At 43.9% G+C, this 17,513-nt stretch overlaps 2 long non-coding RNA genes across 2 annotated transcripts in view; both read right to left on the bottom strand.

The window, feature by feature from the left end:
- The window catches only part of LOC147359915 (uncharacterized), a 29,591-nt gene extending 12,201 nt beyond the window's left edge, over window positions 1-17,390 (bottom strand). The window contains exons 1-2 of the long non-coding RNA XR_015141336.1: window positions 17,180-17,390; window positions 1,898-2,152 (exon numbers count right to left, since the gene is read on the bottom strand). This is a non-coding gene — a long non-coding RNA (uncharacterized LOC147359915). The remainder of the gene's footprint in view (window positions 1-1,897; window positions 2,153-17,179) is intronic.
- On the bottom strand, window positions 2,831-10,253 carry LOC147359916 (uncharacterized). The gene is made up of 2 exons (XR_015141339.1): window positions 7,000-10,253; window positions 2,831-4,108 (listed from the first exon to the last, which is right to left on the bottom strand). It is a non-coding gene; the product is annotated as an uncharacterized LOC147359916 (long non-coding RNA).
- Window positions 17,391-17,513: the final 123 nt, after the last annotated feature.

Here is a 17,513-nt window from a genome sequence, read left to right as displayed (position 1 = left end):
ATTTCAGTGCCCTGAGCACCTCCACCTCACTGGTCATGTTAGCTGGGGACTGTGCCTGCCACTTGCCCACTGTAATCCAGAGGGATGGAACGTACCGGGAAACCAGTAACCCCAGGTGTTCCAACAGCAGCTGCAGGGCAGGGCCAAAGGGGCACTTTCAACCTCATGCTTGACTTCAGGGCCGATAACTCCTTTCAGCCTCACGCTACAGCTGGAAACATGCTAAGGCACGTTGGAATCCTGCCAGTTCAGTCTAAAGTTAAGAGTGGACTTCCCCAGGGGCCCAGTAGTTAAGACTCCACCCTTCTGCAGGGGTCATGGGTTTTAATCCCTGATTGGGGAACTAAGATCCCACACAAAGTGTAGCGTGGACAAAAATGTAAGTTGAGAACTCCCCTCTCAAAGGTACTAAAATTACATTAGCTCTCATCATAAATTTGGAGTAAGGTATGAGAACCCCGAACTGATCCACCCTGGTCTTCTCAGTGGGAAGATGTGAAAAATGACTTAAAAATCAGACAGAGTTTAAAGACAGCAACACGGAGGCTAGCGGTGACCCACGTGGGGCAAATGTCAACACATGAGAATCCCCCTACTGACCCTGGTGTTGCTTCTTTCTGCTTTCAGTTCAGCAATTTCCTCTTCTCTTTTAAGAAGCTGCTCCCTGCATATTTTGAGTTCTACACTAGGAGTTGGAAACTCCTAGAAAACAGTTAAAGGGGAAACTAAATGCAAATATAAATTAAAAAGAGAGAGAGACTGTGAAGACTGACCCTGTCAAGTCTCTCCAGGCTTCACACAAAGGATCTCCTTGCCCTTCCAGAGAAGAGGGGGTCCACTGACCCCAAGACCACATAGACCACCACAACTCAGACTGGCCTTTGGCCTCCACCTCGACCTGGCAGGCACGTGGCAGGGGAGAACCCAGAATCCAAGCCTGCCTTCTCAAGTCCCAGGGACGTCTGAGAAGCTTTCCAAAACATAAACCTAACAACAAAGTGGATAAAGAGATTCTTAAATGACACACAGACCAATGACCTAGAGCCACTGGGGAGAGTGAAGAATAAAGGGAAGGTCTACAAGGCCACCAAGATTTGGAGTGTTCCTCTGGGACAAAGGTGGATGGCACCCCAAGGCCATCTGTTAGCCTGACTCCACTGAAGCCACCCAGTCATTCAGTCAAGTGGTTAAAATGTTAAATTTATGTTATATGTATTTTACCACAATTTACATGCATGCAGGGCCGTCCACGTGGTGAACTTGCTCAAGCTGAACCACACGGAGTCTTTTGTTCTTCTATTTTTCTTTGCAGAAATAGAAAGATCCTGGACTACATATCCCCTACTACATACTGAGTGTCCAGCACCCAGAACAGTGCCCAGCACTTGTAAGAGGCATGTAGTAGACATGTGAAGCTATGAGGGTGTATGTCATACACGTAAGCAGTAGGTACCCGTCATTAAAATACTGGACACATTGGTCCGTGGTTTGTAAGATGGGAGACATTAACGGGCTTAGCCTTTCTGCTTCAAGGACTGACTCTCTAGCTCGATCCTCATGCCCCAGAGACTCTTCCAGCCAGTGTATTCTTTCCTTGGAAGAAGGGAGACGTTAAGGGGCTTAGCCTTTCTGCTTCAAGGACTGACTTGATAGCTCAGTCCACATGCCCCCGTGACTCCTCCAGCCAGTGTTTCCCTTCTTGTGGGGCCCCCGCCCATCCTCTATGCAGCACCTGCACAACCTCTTACAAGGTAAACTGCTGGGGTCGATCCTGCCCACTAAGGCCAAAATGCCCTGGCCAGCAGGGCCCACAACTATGCTAACAAAATGAAACACAACCCCAACGCTTCACTGGGTGAAGGCCAATCCGACGGGCGTAGTCCCTGGCTGCTCTCACCTTGTTGAAGTCTTTTAATGGACTGGAACCTGGTGGTCTAGAGTCGATGATGAGAAGGTAAAGGAGAGAAAAAGGCTGATATTCCTTGATTTATGCAGAAAGCCAATAAAGCCCCCGACATGGGACTTGCTCTGTTCACGGAGGCCTCAGGTGCCCTCTCGATGGAGTGAAGACGGAGAGCACCTTCTCGAGAGGGTCTTAGAAGCCCGGGTAGGAAAGTGAACTCAGAGAGCCTCTGCGCTCCAAGAGATCATCCTGAAAGAGAGAGAGAGAGAGAGAGAGAGAAATACATGGGGACCAGAGCTCTGATGGAACAAAGGTGTTTTAATCAACATGGTGTGGAAATATATACTGTCTTACAAGGTAGTTATTCTCAGCAAAGATAAAGATTAAAATTCCAGACTTACAAAACATAGGTGATCCATATTAAAGGGAAAGAGAGTTGTATACGATCACTTTTACCATATGGTTCACAGGAAGGAAGAGGGTACTTATCACTGTATAGAAAAACTAATGAAGGAAATGCCTGGATTCTTCAGCCCGTGGGAGAGGCTTGCCTCTCCTCTTCAGGAATTAATAAGGAGCAGAGAATTCCTGACAGATCCAAAACAGCACACAGGAAGCCTCTTGTTAAATGCTTCCTGACAATTCCCTCTATTTTATTATATTTGTAAAAAAAAGGTCTTGACCAAATGAATTTGGTTAGTATTAACCAACCTTATAGAAAGGTGACGGTAAACAACAAATAAAATTATCAAGACAATCACCAAAGCTGTGTTCCAGACCCGATACTGTGGGTAATACTTTGAAACCATCCTCGTGGGTCTAGCCCAGGTAATTTGTTCAGCTAAAGTTTCCAAATTAGGGGAAGAGGGCAGATTTTTAGAAAAAAGTTTTAAAGATTTTCTTTTATAGTAGTTGTACATTCAGAGAGGCATTATCACGTATATTTATTAAATGAAATTTGATTTGTTCCCAGTTGTAGGCACTGTGATTGACGTGAACAGGAATAACACAAAAAGCTTAAAGAAATAGAGGTGTTAATACAAGTATATAGTTTGCAATTAATACAAGTTACAGAATGTAAAAGTCTTATTAAATGGTAAATTTTCTATGGCTATAACAAAAGGAAGTGGGACACAGGCCTGTATAAAATATGACTGACTGTAGCGAAAGAAATAGTTATTGTGACGACTGGTCCCTATGAAATGTCCGGTCCAAGTTCCAAGTTGTTCTGTGCTCTGATGCTTGCAGCAAGTTTCCAAATGGCCCATTGTTCAGGCCCACTCTGTTTATGGAGGACGATCTTAGGAGGAGGTGGGGCTAATCCATGGTCAAGTCACTCAAGAAGTCGTTTGTCATAGTAATGTTCCATCATAGTGTCAGTGACCTTCCATATCACACACAGTGTTGTTAATATCATCTGAGCAGTCAGATAACCACATACCATGGGGTCCCCAAGCAACAATTGTATGATTAGCCACAAACATTGATTTTCTTGATTGGTTTGACATTTGTCCCAAGGAATGGGAGTATAAGTAAAGTTTTTATAAGTAAACCCTTTGCATAAAGTTCTTTGTTCTTTCCCTAACTCTTTCCCGAAAGTTTCAGTAGTATAAACATGGTTTACAGACAACGAAAGGGCAGTAAATAATCCAAGCAGTGTCTGAAAGTCTTCTTTTGGAGGTAGGATGAAAGCCTAAATTTGTCAGCCCAAATTTGTCGGCTGACGTTTATGCACAATTTTGCTGGGCCCGTGCACAAGGGAAGGACTTCATAGCCTAAAGAAATATTAATTAGTTTTCTTTCCTGCCCAGGGTATGAAGGCCCTTTCATGTACTAGGGAGAAAGCATATGTATAGTCATTAGTTGAAATGATTGGTCCTCTCTCCGTCCATTCGACCACCTGCAATAGAGGGGGGTTGGGTGTTAGTCTGAGCTTGAGCAGGGGGAGGTACAGGCCAAAAGACTGAGCATTGCCGGGAGAATGTACTCAGGACTCGGAGGCAACCCCTGTTGAGAGACCAAATTTTCAGCTTGATTAGTAGGGCTTTTATTTGTCTCCAAGTGAGGAGATCATCGGGGTGATGCCGTCGAAGGCGGTGCTTTCTGGAGATCTTTGGAGCAGACATGGCCCGTATTGGAATTTCTTCTTCCTGGGGTTCTTATTTCATCTCCATTTTGAATGCCGGGGGCCCCCTTGGGTTGAATCTTAAGAAGAGGTTAAAAAATTTAAAACAAATAAAGCTGTAGTAACAATAGTTATAGGTTTAGAAAATATGTTAGAAGCTAGTAAAGTCTGCTTTAGATAAGGAAGACAGTAGTGTACCTGTGTATTCCCCTTTTTAATTTTTTTTATTTGTAACTTTAGTGTGTGATGTGTTTTATTTTGACTATGTCTTGTGTCTGTGGATTATAAGGAATACCTGTAATACGTATTTATTGATAGGTATTACAATTTTATGAGGATCGGAGCCAATTAGAGTTTTAGTCCTAATTCTTCCATTGATAACGATTAGAGCAATTAAATCAAGGTTGGGTGTAAGTGACTTTATTTCCATAAAACGGATATAGATCCATTTTACTGGGTCTTCTTGTTGGGCAATAAGTCCTGTGGGAGAATGAGAGGGGAGTATAAACAATTCTAGAGGTAAATCTATTTTGATGCGAGTAAGAAATTGTTTTTCTAATTTATTTTGCACCAAACAGAGTTCTTCTCGTGCCTCTTGAGAAAGTGAACAAGGGCTATTTAAATCAGGATCTCCTTTTAAAGTACTAAATAGACTATTCAGTTGATAATTAGCAATGCCTAAAGAAGGTCTAATCCAATTAATATCCCCTAAGAGCTTTTGAAAATCATTTACGGTTGATAATTTATCAGCACGGATCTGAGTTAGTTGGGGAGTAATGCGTTGCCTATTAACAACGAACCCCAAGTAATAGTATGGTGTAGAGGTTTGAATTTTTTCAGGGGCAATGATTCATCTAGAGTTTTTAAAGCATAGTTGAGCTATATCAAACATGTGTTCAGTGTTTAAGATAGATGGAGCCGAAAACAATATATCATCCATATACTGAATAACAAGAAAGTTAGGAAATTGCTTTCTCACAGGCTCAAGGGTTTTGGCTACGTAGTACTGACACATGGTGGGAGAATTCATCATCTCTTGTGGCAGTACAGTCTATTGGTACCGTTTATGAGGTCTAATATGATTAGGATAAGAGAGAGAGAAAGCGAATCTCTATTGGTCTAAAGGGTGTAAAGGTTTATTAAAAAAGCAATCTTGTCCTGGTTGCAATGCACCCATAGGTTTCACAGATGCACTAACTTTTCTAAGGTCTGTTAGGAGACGCCATTTGTTAGGTTTTTTGTTTTTTTTTTTATGACAAAGATAGCAGAGTTCCAAGGAGAACAAGACTCTTCAATATGTTTTAATTCTAGTTGTGCATCTATAAGTTCCTTAGCTGCCTGTAATTTCTCTTTCATGAGGGGCCACTGCTCTGTCCAAATAGGCTCGTCATTCTTCCAAGTTATTTTAATAATTGTATTGTTTGTTAAATGAGGAGGGGCCCCCAGGGAAAATGTGGAATGTATATCTGAGTATGTCATATCTCATATCTTTTTATTAAAAGCATATATCTCACTTTTCCTTAGCAACTATGAAGTGTCTTGTACATTAGCATTTTATAGATTGGTGAATATATTTATTACATATAAATATATATTTATATTTATATATATCAATATATTATACATTATAAAATATATTTATTAATAGTTTAAAATCTCTTTAGTCTTTCTGTAAGAAAAACTTTTTGTAAGAGGAATTTAATGTTTAGTAATTAATGTTTTAAAATCTTATTTTATTTGGAAATGACCTAGCTATTTAATAAACTTTTATTATTTAGTTTAGTAGAACTCTAGAAATTTAAGTTATTCCAATCCTAAGAGACTATTTTAGATTATAATAACAGATTACAATAATAGATTATTCTATTAAAAATATAATAACTTTTAATAGTTTATCCAAAAGTTTTTATCTCATATATATATATATATATATATATATATATATATATATATATGAAGAGTTACCTTTTTGACAAATTTAGTTTACCTTAAACCTAGGCATAATAAAAGTATTATATAATGTTGATGATTTAAGACATGTCTTAATTAGATTAGCAAACAATTATATTTAAATTATACTCATATGTAAATAATTACATATATTTAATATTTTTCAGTTCATGTGAATTTGAATTTAAATAGAGCTCATTAACTTCATAGTATCTAAAACCAAAGCTGGTATATCGATGGCAGCACTGCCAGATGTTGAGGGTTTCAGGTAAAAGATGGAATTTGTCTCAGGTTTTTGCTGAAGGGGACCTGGGGGGTCCCTGCTTGCAGTTTTCTGGAATAGGTTTCCTTTCAATGTCAGATTTAGACTTACAATCTTTTGCCCAATGCATTCCTCTACTGTAGCGAGGGCAGATTTTTGGAGGTCTTTTATCTTTATATATTTTTCTTTTCTTTTTTTTTTTAAGCTTTCTTAGGGCTGTCCCTTTTCAAATGGTTCTTATTTCCACATGTAAAGCATCCTTTATTTCCCTTTCTTAAGGCAGCAGCTATTGTTTCAGCTACCATTTGCATCTTTTGAGTTTCTAATCCTAGATTGCGACAAGCCTTCAAATAATCAATAGTCCCTTTCTCACGAATTGGAGCCATAGCTTTTTGACATCCCTGATTTGCATTATCACATAATGCAGGTAATTTGCAAGTAATTAAAGGTGTTTTAATCAACATGGTGTGGGCATATATACTGTCTTACAAGGTAGTTATTCTCAGCAAAGATAAAGATTAAAATTCCAGACTTACAAAACATAGGCAATCCATATCAAAGAGAGAGAGAGTTGTAAAGCAAATAATTTCTCTAGTTGCCTTTTGGCTTCTCCAAATACACTACGGGAAATAGCAGTTTCTAATCTAGCTAAAAAATCAGCATGCATTTCGTTAGATCCCTGAACTTTAAATAAGTGATGAATTAAAGTAGAAAAGTGATGGGGCTTTCCAGCCTTTTTACCCATGTCTTAGTACTTACCGGCCTCAATAGGCCCTGGGGTCACTCCGTCCAAGAATCTGCCTACGTGCACCAAGTCCCTGTTCTGGGTGCCACTTGTTGAGGTCCTTTAATGGACCGGAACTTGGTGGTCCGGAGTTGACGACAAGAAGGTAAGGGACAGAAAGAGGCTGATATTCCTTGGCTTATGCAGAAAGCCAATAAAGCCCCCGACACAGGGCTTGCTCTGTTCACAGAGGCCTCAGGTGCCCTCTCAATGGAGTGAACATGCAAAGTGCCTTCTCGAGAGGGTCTTAGAAGCCCAGGCAGGAAAGTGAATTCAGAGAGCCTCTGCAGAGCTCCAAGGGATCAGCCTGAAAAAGAGATAGAGAGAGAGAGAGAGAAAGACACGGGGACCAGAGCTCTGATGGAACAAAGGTGTTTTAATCAACATGGTGTGGAAATATATACTGTCTTACAAGGTAGTTATTCTCAGCAAAGATAAAGATTAAAATTCCAGACTTACAAAACATAGGCGAACCATATTAAAGAGAGAGAGAGTTGTAAACAGTCACTTTTACCGTATGGTTCACAAGAAGGAAGAGGGTACTTATCACTATATAGAAAAATTAATGAAGGAAATGCCTGGATTCTTCGGCCAGCAGGAGAGGCTTGCCTCTCCTCTTAATTCCTGAGTATTCAGGAATTAATAAGGAGCAGAGAATTCCTGACAGATCCAAAACAGCACACAGGAAGCCTCCTGTTAAATGCATCCTGACATCACCTCAGGCCACTCTCCTTACAGGACTTGGGCCGAGGCCAAGTTCTTCCTTGTCTTGGCCTTTGCCTTGGGGTTGCAGCACTGAAAAAGCGCCCACAGCCGGGCCCTTCTGCAACCCATCCTCGCGGATGGGGGCAGCCCCCCACTCGGGGGCAACTGCTGTTTCACGGTAGGATACCTCCGCTCCTGAGCTATAACCACCAATCTCACACTACAACCACTGCTATTCACACTATGACCACCGCTCTCACACACACTGCTCTCACACACACCACTCCCACACTATGACCACTGCTCTCACACTATGACCAATAGCACCACTGTCTCAAGGAGAAATGGCACGAAGGCTCTGCCTCCAGCACGTCTCCCAGGAGCCCAGAACCGGAACCCACTCAGTCACAAGGGGCTCTGTCGTAACAGGGGGGCTGGGCTCAGGCCCACCGTCAAGGGTACAGAGAGGGGGGACGGGCTGCCAAAAAGATGACAGGTGAGTGTGGGGTGCGGGAGAAGGAAGGCCGTGCCCATGGCTCAGGCCCCCTGTCAAACATGACCCTGCAAGGTACTGGGTCACAGTCGAACCGACCAGTATAAACTCTTTCAGAAACCACCACCCCTGGGAATGAGCACGTCTTCTAAATGGGCTTCTACACCCCTTTAAGCCCCAAACAAGCCTCCAGTGAGGCTACTGAAAGGGCACCCATGAACTCAAGGGCGTCCCCAGAATCCACCCGGCTGAGGAGGACTCACCACGCTAGCTGCCCCTCACTCTCACCCTGAGCTCAGTCCTCCCTGACTGACTCCCTCACTCAAGCTCAGCAAGGGCTTGACCAACCTCGCTCCAGGTACTTAAAATGAACCCACAGTGGGTACAGGGGTTCATTCAACCTGCTGTGAACTCATCCTTTTAACTTCAACCCTGGGCTGTCAGATGACTCTGCTCCGTGGGGGCTGCAAGGTGGAGGTTCAGGGATGTCCCTGCCTCGAGCCGTGACAGCCAGTGCCTCGCAGACGCCACCAGGTGCTGCCCCACCCTCCGCCCCCGAGTCTCCCACCCCTCTCCTGGCCCCACTCCCACCCTTGCGGCTCTCCACTTGCCAGGGCACAGGCCACTTGCTCCTGGCTCAGCCTGGACCTCTGCTGTCACTTGAGGGCCTCAGTCCCCAGGGTGCTTGGGGTCCTATATCCACCCATCTCACCAATTACACACTCTGGGAGAGACAGAGTACAGTTTGGGGTCCTGCCCACAGTTCACCCTGACAACGTTCTCTTTTTTTGGCTTTATCTACTGGAGTTCTCTGAGATGTGTTTTTAAAACCTCAACTGTTGCTTTCAAAAAGACTGTAAAATCACTGTGCTCAACTTTAAGAATAAAATCTTCATTTTCCACCTTAAAGTAAAACTGGAGGGAAAACTAAAAGCAGTCATTTTTTCAAACTGAAAAAGAAAACCCACATGTGACCATGTCACAGAATACAGGTCACGTAACCCCTCCCTCCTCAGCCTTGGCCTCCACCACCAGCAGCCCGTCGTCGCAAGGCCTGCCCTGGGCCGGCAGGGGCAAGGGAAGAGGGGAGACCGGCTCCTCTGTCTCCAGGCCACGTCGGCTGCTTGCTCCACCTCCTTCCCAAGTTCACGTGGCACTGAAACAGCCTGGGCAAGCTGGGGATTCTGACCAGAAACACAACCGTGGGTACTAAGCAAGGACACCTGGTTCTTGTTTTCCCCAGTATCAAAGTTGATCAATACAAGTACTGTGACTGTTGCATGTGGCTTCAGATGACAGACTACACCCAGGGTGTCCCCACATCCAGTGACAGATGCAAGCAGCTTGTAGGTCAGCCTACCGAGAACTAGAAAAGCTAAATACAGTTTAAAAAGAGGTCCTTAGGCAGCCACAATCCAAGATTTCAAACAAAAGGGAAGCCCAGTGAGGGAACTGAAGACTGAGAGGCCCGCTCCTTCCCTTGGGCCATCTGAACAAAGCCGACTCTGCGAAGAAAAGGCAGGGAAAAAGTCAAGCAGAGGGGACTGGATAACACAGCTCTGGATGGTTCCTTGGGCTGGGAAGACAAAAATTTGTGTGCAGGCCTAGAGAATCAGTTCGGATATCAGAAAATGTACCCAACACTCTGCCCGAACTGGTTGAGCACTATCTGTCACCTCGTGGTGCTCAGGAGACAGATGGTGGGCTTCAGGACCTGCTGAGAAGAGGGCGGCCCTGGGAGGCAGCCCAGGCTTCCAGATGGAGACGCTGGAAAGCTCCTCCCTGGGCTCGGGGGGAAAGGTGGGTGAAGGCTGCTGAAACTGAGCTTACAAGGAACCCCCAGCCTCAAGTCCCTCAGGCCCTGAGTGAACAGACAGCTCTGTCCCCACTGGAGGTCTGTGTCAGAGGAGACTCTGGAGAAGACAGCATCACTCAGAACCTCTAGGGTTTTCCAAACATAATGTCCAACATGCAATCAAAAAAGCAAAAGAGGGTGTAACAACAAACAGGACCAAGAGAAAAAAAAAAAAAAAAACTGAACCAGATCCAGAGGTATCAGATGTATATCAGCATATCAGAGGTATGCTAGAGGTATTAGATGCAAATGTCACCTGTTGAAAAATATACTTGACGAAAGGAAAACTTTCTGAGAATCAAAACTGACTCTCGAACTTTACAATAACAGTGACTGAATTTAAGAACTCAGTCTCTGGCCTTAACATCAAATTGGACATAGCTGAAGAGATGATCAGTGAACTGAAGGATGGGTCAGGTAAAAATATATATAAGAGAGAAAAAAAGGATAGAATATATTGAAGGAGCCCCATGTTAAACTACGTTGTTAAAAACTATAAATGGGGACCCTCATGGTGGAGAAAAGAGAAAGGGGAATAAGAAATGCCTCCAGGGGTTGAAACGAAAGAGCCTCTTGATGAAAGTGAAAGAGGAGAGTAAAAAAGCTGGCAAAACTCAACATTCCAAAAAATGAAGATCATGGCATCCGGCCCCAGCACTACGTGGCAAATAAATGGGGCAACAATGGAAACAGTGACAGACTTTATTTTTTGGGCTCCATAATTACTGTAGACAGTGAAATTAGAAGATGCTTGCTCCTTGGAAGGAAAGCTATGCCAAACCTAGACAGCATATTAAAAAGCAGAGACATTATTTTGCCGACAAAGGTCATTTAGTCAAAGCTATGGTTTTTCCAGTAGTCATGTATGGATGTGAGAGTTGCCCCATGAAGAAGGCTGAACGCCAAAGAATCGATGCTTCTGAACTGGGGAGTTGGAGAAGACTCTTGAGAGACCTGTGGACTGCCAGGAGATCCAACAAGTCACTCCTAAAGCAAATCAGACCTGAACATTCACTGCAAAGAGTGATGCCGAAGCTCCAATATTTTGGCCACCTGCTGCGAAGGACTGACTCATTGGAAAAGAACCTGATGCTGGGGAAGACTGAAGGCAGGAGGAGAAGGGGACGACAGAGGATGAGATGGTTGGATGGCATCAATGACTCGATGGTCATGAGCCTGAGCGAGCTCGGGGAGTTGGTGATGGACAGAGAAGCCTGGTGTGCTGCAGTCCATGGGGTCGCAACGGGGCAGATACGGAGCGACTGAACTGGCTGACAGGGACAGTGGCAAGAGTTGGTTCAAGAATCAGACCACTGACTCAAAAATGAAACCACACATTGGTTTCAGCAGCTCTGCAGGTGCCTAAGGCAAGAACAGCATGTTCAAGCGCTCAGAGGAAAAAGGTGTGGCTTTTAGTGGCACAGCAACACTGAGAGCTGACTTTCCAAGAACAAGGAAGTCAGAAGATAATGGACTGGCATCTGTAAAATGCTGAAAAACAAATAACCACCAACCTGGAATTCTATACTCAACAAAAATACTCTTCGAATGTGAAAGCAAAATAGAGACTTTGAGGGCAAAGGGAAATGAGACAATTCATCACCCACACACATGAACTAAAAAAATATTCAGGCAGTGCTTTGGGAAAAAGAAAAGTAGTCTATGACGGAAATATAAAAAACAAGTAGAGACCAACAACGAGGTAACTGTGAGGGTAAATATTAACTCTACAAAACAATGATGTTAACGCCAAATATATATCTAACAGTTCAAAGTGTAACAGTGACAAGGAGGAAACAGTCGAGTCAGGGAGGCAGTAAAGTACTAAGTTAGGCTTGAGTGTAAAACACACGCTGTGTCTGCAAATATGCACCTAACAACCTGACAGAGGAGCACAGAACTAGAGAAACACTTCAAACTTCTAAAAGAAGGCAAGAGCAAAGAACACAGACTAGGTGGGACAAACAGAAAACACACACCAACATGGTGTCTACACACTGAATATCAACATTATAAACACAGCAAACACTCTCATTAAAAGATAAAGTGTCATACTGATTCCAATGAAAACTGTACACTATTCACAGAGCTACATGTTAAGATGGAATATCTTTTAGACAGGTGAAACTAAAAGATACCCAGGCCAACAAGGACAGAAAACTGATGTGGCAACATCACTGTCAAATAGTCTCTAAAGAAAGAAGCATTTCTAGTGATAAAAAGGAGCATCTCATACTGACACAAGTTCAGTCTAGCAAGAAGATGAGGATTCTAAATTTGAATGTACCTAATAACATAACCTCAAAATATCAATACATAAAAACTGACAGAAATAGAAAAGGAGTAACAGCCGAGTTCATAATCCCAGTGGGAGATATTAAAGACACCTCTCTCGTGGAACTGGGCCCCCTGGTATGTAGTCATCTGCAGCCATGAAGTACCTGAAATATGGCTGGCTCTACAATGAGATGCGCTGCAAGCCTAAAACACATACTGGATTTTAAAGACTGAGCATGAAAAAAAGAATGTGAACTATTTCATTAGGTTTTATCATGTTGATTACACACTGAAATGATATTTTATGTGTGCTAAAATAAAATATATTACAGGTAATTTCACCTACTTCTGCTTTTACTCAATGTGGCTACTGGAATCGGAATTACATGAGTGACAAGCCTGATCTGACTGATACACATGGAACATTGCATCCCACTGATACATATTATTTTCAAGAGCCAAAGGAACATATAACAAAAAGAATATATATTGGGCCATTAGGAAAGCACAAATTATTTCAAAGGACTGAAATAATGCAGGGTATACTTAGCGACTGCAATGGGCTGATGGTTTATGGGCCCTCAAACTTCATCCGGCAGGTGGTGATGATCCAAGGAGGCAGGCACTCTGGGAGGGGTCAGGCCAGGAGGGAATGGGCTCCTGTGCTGCGAGAACAGGGAGAAGCAGCAGGCAGTCTAGGAACCAGGAAACAGGCCTCACCAGACGAGGCACCTGCTGGTGATCTTGGGACTCCCCAGCCTCCAGGCCTACAAGAAACAACTTTCTGTTGTTTATCAGCTAGTCTACGGGATTTATAACAGTAGCCCCAAAAGCCTACAACACGGCTCTTCATGGAATTAAGCTAGAAATCAAACAAGGGTCACTAGAAAAACCTCCCCAAACATTCGGAAGTTAAATGACATACTGCTTGAAGAATTTCCTGATTAATAATTTTAAAAAACACAATGAAAATTAGAAAATACTTTTCCATAAAAGATAATGAAAATCTGGCTTATTCAAACCTGTGGGATGCAGCGAACTATGTTTAGAGGGTAACTTAAAGCCTTAAACACGTACACTGGAAAAGAAGGAAGGCTAAAAATCAATTAAGCCTCCCTCCCAAGAAACCAGAAAAAACACCATAGCGAATGAAACACAAGGCAGATGGAAAAAAAAAAAAAAAAGAAAGAGCAGAAAACAAGGAAACAGAAAGCAAATATGAAGTTTCTTTAAAAAGAAAGCCAAAAGTTGGCACTTTGAAAGGAATGATAAAAACTGATAAACCCCTAGAAAGACTTATTAAGAAAAAGAGACAAAGCACAAATCACCAGCATCGAGGGTTTTTAAAAGGGGAGACAACACATCTTGCAGATAAGAAAGATATTATGAACCACAGTTCACTTACTAACTGGAGAGTCTGCTCATCTCAATAAATTCCTAGCAGGGGGGGAAATGTTTTACTGAAATAGACCCACGAAGACATACAATATGAGAAAATTTTATTTGCATGAAAAAAATTACATCTGAAATTAAAAGCCTCCCCACAATGAAACCAACTGGTTTTGCCAATCAGTTTTTCCAAAAATCTAGGGAAGAAAACAGTAGTCTCACAGGAATTCTCGGGGTAAACAAGGAACACTCTGCAAACTTGTTTTATAAGACTAGCATAACCTTGATACTAAAACCAACAAGGAAGAAGTACAAGAAAGTAAAATTACAGACTCTGAGTATAGATGAAATAATCCTAAATAAAACACTAACAAGTAAAGTCCAACTGAAGGAGAATACATTGAGATCAGGTTGGGGTTGTTTTAGAATCACAAAATTTTTAAAAGTTAAATCACCACATAAAAGAAAAATCACCTGTTTCAAAATCTGCAGAAGATAAACTTAAGAATTTTTAATGTAATAATTTTAGTTCATGACTAAGAAAAAACTGCTTAGTAAACTAACAGAGAAGAATTTACATATTTTGATAAAAATATCTACAAAAAAGCTAATATCCTGTGTGATGGTGAAATAGTGAAAGCTTTTCCTCTGATAATTGGACAGAGACAAGGATACTTATTCTCACTACTTCTGTTCACCACTGTACTGGAGATCCTAGTCCGTACAATAAGTCAAGAAAAAGGAAAGGGTTATCACAGTTGCAAAGGGGAAAAAAAAGAACTTATTTGCAGACATAATTGTGTATACAAAAAAAAAATACAATTAGAAGGATTTGAAGTAAGTGGATTTACCAAGGGAATATAGACAAGTCAATTCTATCTCTATTAGGAATTTATAATGGCACTAAAAATATCAAGTTATCTAATTAAACATGTGCAAAACATACAGCAAACTATAAACTTCTAAGATAAATAAGATCTAAAAAAATGGAGAGCTATCTGTATTGTGTTCATGGATTATAAGAACAACATAAAAGGCACACACACACACACACACAGAGTTAATCGTGTGAGGCGATGCGAATGTGGGGCAATCATTCCACGACGTCTATGGGCATCAAGTCATCACAATGTAGACTTGAAATACACACAAACTGTATCTGTCAATGACTCCTTAGTGAAGCTGGGGGTCTAAAATCGGCGCTTGGCACCTGGTAGCTGGCAGGTGTGGGAACCGGGGTTCACATGCAGGCTGTACACACTCTTAATCACAGGTGAGACTTGAGGCAACCCAGCAACTCTCCATTTTTTTTTTTCTGTTTTGCTCTGTTCCCCTTGCCATTTGTGTTTAACAGATACCCAGTATCGAGTGAGCAGCGTCAATGCAGCAATAATGTTTTCCCATCTAAGGCGGGAGCATGTAACACTAGCAGACTTCCCAATCGCCCTGAGATAACTGGAGTGCCCCATCACAACAGAAAGCAAAGAAACACGACAGTCCCCGAGAGAGTTGCCCCACGGCAGGGGGAACTAGGTCCACCGGACGTCCCAAGGGGACGCTCAGGGGCTTGGAGCCCAGGCTGGGCCCCTCAGCTTGAGACCACACTTGCCTTTCCACCATTCTGCCGGTCCTGGCAGAAGAAAGCCAGGCCATGGAAGGGGGAAGGTGTGGCTGGCCCGTGGGACTCAGGGCAGGACTGACTTCCGTCTGTGCTGGGCTCCATGTCCAGTCACCACCCTTGGTGTGTACAAAGCTCTTGAGATCATTGTAGGTTTTTGGCAAAAAAGCAATGGAGCTGAAGTCACTTAGGATGGCTTTTAAGGAAAAAAATCCTCACTGAGGATTCCCTCAGCACCAGCCTCGGCCCCTAGTGAGATGCAGACTCCTGGTCATCCATGGCTGTGCCCGCAGCCCACCAGCTCCAGGAAAGGACTCCGCCTTCTCTTCTCTGTGTGCCATGAACCTGCACAGTGGGCCTTCAGAACCTCAGGAGACTCACCCCACCCCCACTGTAGCCAGAACCCTCCCCAGGCATTAAAACAGCTGTGGAGTCACTTTGGCCCAAGCCCTGGTTACGGATCCCTAGAGCCCACTACAGCCTCTACAGCATGATTAATCAGGCCCTTTACACACAGATTGCTGCCTGTCAGATCTGAGCTTTGGATTCATGGTCAGCTCTGTCCCTCCCGTGGCAGCCAGGTGGGCCGCAATGCAGACAAAGGAGCTCAGGAGCTGAGTGTCAAGGGAAGCATTGAAAGGACAGCGATGGATGCAACCTGTTGCAAACTGAAGGAGGGTCCCTGCATGTCTCAGAAACGGCCTCTGGTGTGCAGGTGTGGAGGAGGGCCCCCACGGTGCAAAGGAAAGAGAGGTACTCGGGGGCAAAGGCTCTTGGCCTCTCCGGTAGCAGCTCCAGGTGGTAGCTCGTGAACAGTGGACAGCCAATGTGGTCACATGAGCGTGACACTTATTCCCTCACAAAGAAAGAGAAAGGGGGCAGGGTGTGGGAGTACCCGGAGGGTGTGGTGGGGAGGATGAAGAGAGGTGTCCCTCCTCTCTTCAGTGCAAATTGCTTTTGTGAGTCTCAGAGCTGCCAGAAGGCAGTTACCAAGTCAGGTCCCCACAGTATCCAGTGTGGGCTGGGTGCCTTAGCCCCCGTCACATGGACAAGCCACACCACATGGCTTCCCTGAGTTCTAACAGAAGATCGGGGGGTTTTGTCTAGGTACACACTTCCTTGCTGTAGCTGTGTTACCCACTTCTGTGAGCCCCCGTTTTGTCCTCTAGATAAAGGACATCAATTGCTACCTTAGCAGGTTGCCAGCTTAATCCCATGAAGACTAATTAGGGTAATCCTACAATTAATATCTGGCCTTAAGAGATATCAATGAATAGCTGGCCTTAAGAGATATCAATGAATAGCTGGCCTTAAGAGATACTGGGCTTCCCTGATAGCTCAGCTGGTAATGAATCCTCCTGCCATGAGGAGACCCTGGTTTGATTCCTGGGTTGGGCATGCTGATCCACTACAGAAGGGACAGGCTACCCACTTCAGTATTCTTGGACTTCTCTTGGGGCTCAGCTGGTAAAGAATATTCCTGCATTGCAGGAAACCTGGGTTCAATCCCTGGACTGGGAAGATCCCCTGGAGAAGGGAAAGGCTACCCACTCCAGTATTCTGGCCTGCAGAATTCCATGGACTGTATAGCCCATGGGGTTGCCAAGAGTTAGACATGACTGAGGGACTTTCACTTCACTTTCAAGAGATATGACCTGAATCCAGATTAAACTGAAGTCTCCCAGTATCATCTGGCATTTCTTCCCTGAAGCCAGCCAAAACTCACAGAGGAGCATTTCCAGGGTCTCCACGTAGCCAGCTGGACAGAAAATCCAGTGTGGTTCAAACAAGCTGACAGACAAGCAGGAGAGGACTCACGGGCAGACGGCCTCCCTCTGGCCTCAGGGCAGCTCCCGGACCACAGCAAGAACTGGTGCTCTCAACCCCTGGGCTCAGCAGTGCCCTCCTTCTCAGGCCGGCGGCTCTACCCTGACGGGCGCAGGAAGGCCACCAACTGCCCCAGGCTGACCTCAATCCCCTCCCACAGCTGTAGCCTGACCTCACCTGGCCTCACCCCTTCCGGCAGAACCAGCCCTCCTCTTCCCTTGATTCCAGTGTGAGGCCCGGCCCTGGGCCCTGATTGGTCACCACCCCAGTCCTGAGCCACTCACGGTGGCCAGGGAGGATGGAACACACCGATTGGTCAGGTCCA

Source organism: Bos grunniens, chromosome 14 (genome assembly GCF_055505025.1).
Source record: "Bos grunniens cultivar Pamir isolate PY7600 chromosome 14, Bosgru_T2T1.0, whole genome shotgun sequence".
Lineage (NCBI taxonomy): Eukaryota > Metazoa > Chordata > Mammalia > Artiodactyla > Bovidae > Bos > Bos grunniens.
The sequence above is the reverse complement of the archived record's forward strand: the minus strand, read 5'-3'. Positions and strand labels throughout refer to the sequence as shown.